This window comes from Podarcis liolepis (assembly GCF_965112155.1).
Source record: "Podarcis liolepis genome assembly, chromosome: 14".
Classification (NCBI taxonomy): Eukaryota; Metazoa; Chordata; class Lepidosauria; order Squamata; family Lacertidae; genus Podarcis; species Podarcis liolepis.
The window spans coordinates 39,394,131-39,400,147 of NC_139569.1; the positions used below are offsets into that span (position 1 = coordinate 39,394,131).

Sequence of the window (6,017 nt, forward strand, 5' to 3'; positions counted from 1 at the left end):
ATCATTTTCTAAGTGCTCATAGACCAACTGTTGAATTATCTGTTCTAGGACCTTACCTGGTATCAATGTCAAGCTCAGCTGATCAGTCGGTAGTTACCTGGGTCTTCTTTTTTCCCTTTTTTGAAGATGGGGACATTTGCTTGCCTCCAGTCCACATGTTCTCCAAAAATTCTAAAGCATTATAAACAGAGGTTCTGAGATTACATCCACAAGCTCCTTTAGTACCCTTGGGTGCAGCTTACCACGCCCTGGAGATCTGAATTCATTTAAAGTAGCTAAGTGTTCCCTTAGCACCTCTTTTCTTATATTGAGCTGCAGCTCCCTCCTTAAATCATTTATTCTGTTATCACCAGGTTGGGCATTGCTTTCCTTCTGGGTGAAGAGGCAAAGTAGGTGTTGAACAGTTCTTCCTTCTCTGTCCCCAAATAGCATTTCTCCATCTTCTCCACACACAGGGCCTACTACTTGCTTGTTCTTCCTCCTGCTTTGAACATAGCCAAAGAAAGCTTTAAAAAACATTTTTAACTTCTCTTGCAAGCCTGGTCCACCTGTCATTCGCCCTGCAACTGTTGGCTACCTATGTGATTTCCCCTTCCATTTCTTATACACGACCTTCTTAAATCTCGGGTCATCTGTAAGCTCCTTATGCAGCCACACCGGTTTCCTTAGATGCCTCCAACTTTTCTTTCTTGTTGGAATTGTATGCCTTTGTGACTTCAATGTATCATCTTTAAGAAATGCCAATCCATTTTGGACCCGCTTCTCTTTGAGTATTTCTGACCATGGTATCACTTAGTTCCTTAAGTTTTTTGAAATCAGTCTTCTTAAAATCCAGAGTGTTTTTACAAATACACCCAGCTTTCCATTGGTTCTATTTCATGAATCCCAAGAGACCATGATCACTTCCTCTGAAGTTTCCCAGTACTTCCATTTTGTCAAGTCAGTTCCTCCCTGTTAGTGAGGACCAGGTCTAAGTTGTTGCTTCTTCCACCTTCTGGTAAATGAATTGTCAGCAAGGCAATTGAGGAATTTGTTGGACCTTACATTCTTGGCAGAGTTTGAGTTCCCATAGATATTGAGGTAGTTGAAGCCTCCCATGACTACTGTATCTCTCATCTTTGAATGTCTGGTAATATGCTGTAGGAAGGCATCACCCAAATCTTCAGTCTGGCTTGGAAGTCTATAGCAAACAGCCACAGTAAGGTCACTGTTGCTTCCCTTTCCTACAGTTTTTACCCATATACTCTCAATTGGCCTTCCTTCATTATGCCCTTTCCTTCAAGTGTGTAGAAGCTGGTGTTAAAAGTAATAAGCAGTACTACAATGTTCTTACCATTTATTGCTTGCATTTACACATGAACTGTCATTAACACATAAGCACAGGAAGAGGAAACAAGGATACACTTCCTACATTCCCCAGATATATACTGTATCGTAAGACTGAGGAAGAGTCAGCTAGCAAAACCAATACCTCTACTATAGCCAGCCACGAACATAATCAGACAGTCAACAAGGTAGGTAGAGTATCAACCAGTCAACAATCGGCTCTGTCAGAGTATAAATATTATGAATTCAACATCCATCTTTCTCCTGGCTACTTTATCCTTCGGTATTTACACAGTTGCTGCTATATATGTTTTAAAGTCCATGATATTCCTATAATTTCACTGCCTGGAGTCTCCCATGTGAAGACACCACCATGTACTCATGATCCTAGAACCTGTATGTCAGAGCTTTCCAAACTTTTCATGTTGGTGACACACTTTTTAGAAATGCATCATTTCGTGACACAGTAATTCAGTTTTACTAGGAAGGTAAAGGGACCCCTGACTCTGGGGTTGCGGCGCTCATCTCGCTTTATTGGCCGAGGGAGCCAGCGTACAGCTTCCAGGTCATGTGGCTAGCATGACTAAGCCGCTTCTGGCAAACCAGAGCAGCACACGGAAACGCCGTTTACCTTCCTGCTGGAGCAGCACCTATTTATCTACTTGCACTTGACATCCTTTCGAACTGCTAGATGGGCAGGAGCAGGGACCGAGCAATGGGAGCTCACCCCATTGCGGGGATTCGAACTGCTGACCTTCTGATCGGCAAGCCCTAGGCTCTGTGGCTTAGACCACAGATCCACCCGCTTCCCATTTTACTAGCAAACCGGAGGTTAAACTACCCCTTTTCTAGGCCCAGGAGGAGCATAGGAAGCATTCGCACAACACAGCTACACACGGCAGCTGACACACTTAATGTGTCGCGACATAAAGTTTGGAAAGATCTGCTGTAAGTTCACGTGCTCCTAGAACATGTACGGCCATCCCAAGAACGCTCCCTCTTGGCACAACTTATTGGCACAATCATTCAATGGTGTTGGCTTCTGCTTAAATTCAGTCTCAACGCATGGAAAGGTTTGGGAGGCATTACTCACTGTAAATCCACAAAGACGCAAGTTAAAACTGTGAGCACACACCGCTTACTTCACAGAACTACTTCCGCACCTGAATTTCCATTACTAGCGTAAGACAATTCTGCATCACTACAAATGCATGTATGGAGGAAGAGGAGCCAAACACTGGAACATGACACACACTCACCTACAGGTCAGATCCTCCATGTGTGAATTTCATCATGGGTAAAGTCACCCCAATGATGTTTTGCAAGCTTCCTACTGGCTTTGTTTGATGTTTTATTGTGTTTTTAATATTCTGTTGGGATCCGCCCAGAGTGGCTGGGGAAACCCAGCCAGATGGGCAGGGTATGTATGTATGTATGTATGTATGTATAAATAAATAATTGTTATTATTATTACCACTACTACTATTATTATTACTATTGTTATTATTATTATGTGTACACCCATTTCTGTTTAAGCATATGCTTAGAAGGGCATATATACAGCGTGGATGGGCCAAACCGGCATTTGAAAACACGCCTGTCACATAAAGGCTCCAGGAAACGGGCCAGGATTGGCTGCGGTTCCCTGCTGATCACGCTTGGGGGGAGGTTAAACACGAGTAACGTGTGAATGCAACCTCCCAGGTCACTCACCAAGGTGACAGTTTAATGGACGTCGTTGGGGGGGGGGAGATGACTCCCGCGGTTCCCCCCTTCATTTCCCCTTTTTCTGCTCGGTATGGACTTTCTCTCAATTCCTTATTCCTTATGCCTCCCGTCATCTCGCGGCCTCCGCCCATTCCCACCTCACAACCCGAGTCTCCCCAACGCCGCCACCCCGGGCTCCTCCTTGCGGACCCACGGAAGGGCCCCTCCACGGCCAACACGGACACCCCGCCGTCTCGTGTGAGCCGAGCCCCACAGACGCGTGTCGGGTCTCCCCTCCGAACCCCCTCCCCCCCCGCCAGCAAGCCTCGTTCTCCGGGCTCCAGACCAGCTTGCCCACCCCGGGGTCCATCCTGAGGTAAAAGAGGGCAGGCCGCTCCGCCTCACAGAGGCCTTTCCCGGCCCTCTCGGCTCCAGCGCACTCACCTGAGCTTCGGGGGTCTCGCAGCAGCAGCAGCAGCCGTCGCCACCACCTCTCCCTCCTCCCTTCGACCCGGCCCAGGCCCATGTCCCAGAGGCGAAACGGCGGAGGGAAGATGGGCTGGAGGACGGCCTTCGCTTCCGAGGCGGAACTGGGCTGAGGCGGCGGAGAGGCGGCCCGTGGGCGGGGATAGGGCTGGCTCTTCCCTCAGCGGCCGGGCTCGGGCCCAGCCTCCCTGGCAAAGGGGCTGCGCTGCGGGAATGGCTTACTTACTCGTAGGGAAGCGTGTGTTGGGGTAGCCGACTGATAAACAGCAGCCACCAAATCTTTATTTTTAATTTTTGTTCAGGGTTTCAAGAGTGTATATATGAGGTGGGGAACTTTATGGACGGGGTTTGCCCGTCTTTTCTCTGAAGGATTCCTCGCCTGCCAAAACCTTAAGTCCTTCTGGGAAAGCAGAACTGCTTTCTTTTGTGAATTATAGGGAAAGAACTATCGGTTTTTATCATATGTGGTGGTCTTGTAGTTAAGGATAAGTGCCGGATTTACGTATAAACTAAACAAGCTGTAGCTTAGGGCCCCACTTTCTTGGGGGGCCGAAAAAAAATTAAAGGGAAAAAACCCCTGGATGTACATTTTAAAAATATAAGATAAAAAATAAAATAAAACCTACATCCAGCAAGTGTTTTGTGTTGTGTAGGCTCCTATTATGTAATAGGCCCCGCCTGCTCCCTAAAATATCACTGGTTTGCTCATTTCTATCTATAGGGTGCCTACACTTTGCATGGACTTTGCATTCTGCATGGACTTTGCAACAATTAGTTTGATAAAATACATATTTTGTTATGTGCAGATGGTTTTAGATACCTATTAGGGCCATAAGTTACCATATATAGCATATATTCAACACAAAAAAACAGCGGCAGTTTGTTGCTGACAAAGGACAGCTGGACATATAAAGGGCCCCATTACCTTCAGTACCTTAGGTCCTCATCAAACCTAAATCCGGCCCTGAGTAAGGTTAAAGCTCACTGGGAAATGATATACAATGAATTGAAAAGGATGTTCAAAATAACCTTTGTAAAAAACCAAAACCAGCAGCTTTTTTTTTTTTTAATTATAGGGACAGAATTACCTAAAATGTATAGAAACTTATTCTTGTAGGCTATTACGGTGGCAAGAATGTTACTCGCCCCAAAATTCAAAGCAGCAGCAAAGGAAGAATGGATGCAAAAACTTCTGGAATATGCAGAAATGGCAAAACTTGCCAGAATAATAAGGAATCAAGATAACAAACTCTTTATAAAAGAATGGAAATGGTTTATTGAATATTTACAGATCAATTGTAAACAGATGAGAACATTGGCAGGATTGTTGTAATAACTTGCAGTTTCAGAAGAGCATATATTTTAAAGAAGATGAATAAAAGAGCAAATTAAGTTAATTTGGAGTATGCAGAAGATATTAAAAATAAATTTAAGGAACCACAGAAAGAGGGGGTAGGAAGTCAAGTTTTGAAATGTTTAAATGATTGTAAAATTAGTGAATGTATAAACCTGAAAAGCATAAATAAAATTAAAAAAGCAAGCAGACAGCGCTGCTTCAAGCAGCAAAAGGCAACCATCAGATACAGTATGATGTACTGTAGGGGTTTTTTTGTTTTTATGCTTTTTATGTTGTTGTAAAGCACCCTGATGTTTTATGAGAAAGGTAGATGAGTTCTTTGAGAACTTCTAAAATGTTGCTTTTCGCTTTCCAGTTCTCCAATAATTAAAGCAGTTGCTGGATTCCTGTGATATAATGAACCCACAAGCTTTTGGTAATGCCCCGTTGGTGTAGACTGTCCACGCTGTGCAACTTTTTTTAAGATGGCAAACTTTCTGTTTCCCCTGTTGCAAAATAACTGAACAAACTCAAAGATCTGAGCTTCTTGGAAATAACCAATACATTGCAATTTTTCTTTTCCAGAAAGTCTGCCCAGTCATTTTGCTAGTGAATCGCCATCTCATAGATGTTGGGAAGAACAGACAAAATAAAAGTTATAAAACATTTTGCAAGCCCCAGCATACTTTATAGTTACTGAAGTTAGTTGGACTAGTTGTTGAGCAAACGTATTTAGATTGGAGGCTTACTAATTCTCTTTGGTTCCACAGTAGGCTTCTGCACTCGGGATTGCTCTGTAAAATGGGTGAAAAGGGTTACTTTGAATTGCAAACTCCACAGGAGAACTAGGTGGAGAGGTTGAGTCAACAAGAGGGATGTAGTGGAATTTTTAAGTGGAGGCACAAGCTTTGTGTTATTTTGATTATAGGAATTTGCTTTCAGTCTTATCTTTGGGACTACAGTACAATGGTAGGGTGTCCTAAACTCATATTCTTTGTCTCCTCGCTGCAAAGCTACATAAACAAAGTCCATAATCTGACCCCAAATAAAAATAGCAGAGAAGTGTTAGGAACAGTTTGGGAATGGAGAAGGCATCCCACATTGAAATTTTATTTGCACCCAGCAACGTTAAAACATCATTAGGGTGAAGCAGTTAGTGGCC

At 43.9% G+C, this 6,017-nt stretch overlaps 1 protein-coding gene across 3 annotated transcripts in view; it reads right to left on the reverse strand.

The window, feature by feature from the left end:
* The window catches only part of USP8 (ubiquitin specific peptidase 8), a 36,040-nt gene extending 32,311 nt beyond the window's left edge, over positions 1–3,729 (reverse strand). The window contains exon 1 of one of the 3 annotated variants that reach the window (XM_083475615.1): positions 3,478–3,729. The gene's annotated coding sequence lies outside the window, so the exon portion shown is untranslated. The remainder of the gene's footprint in view (positions 1–3,477) is intronic. The other 2 variants (XM_083475617.1, XM_083475616.1) reach the window with 2 other exon arrangements.
* Between the last annotated feature and the right edge of the window lie 2,288 nt (positions 3,730–6,017).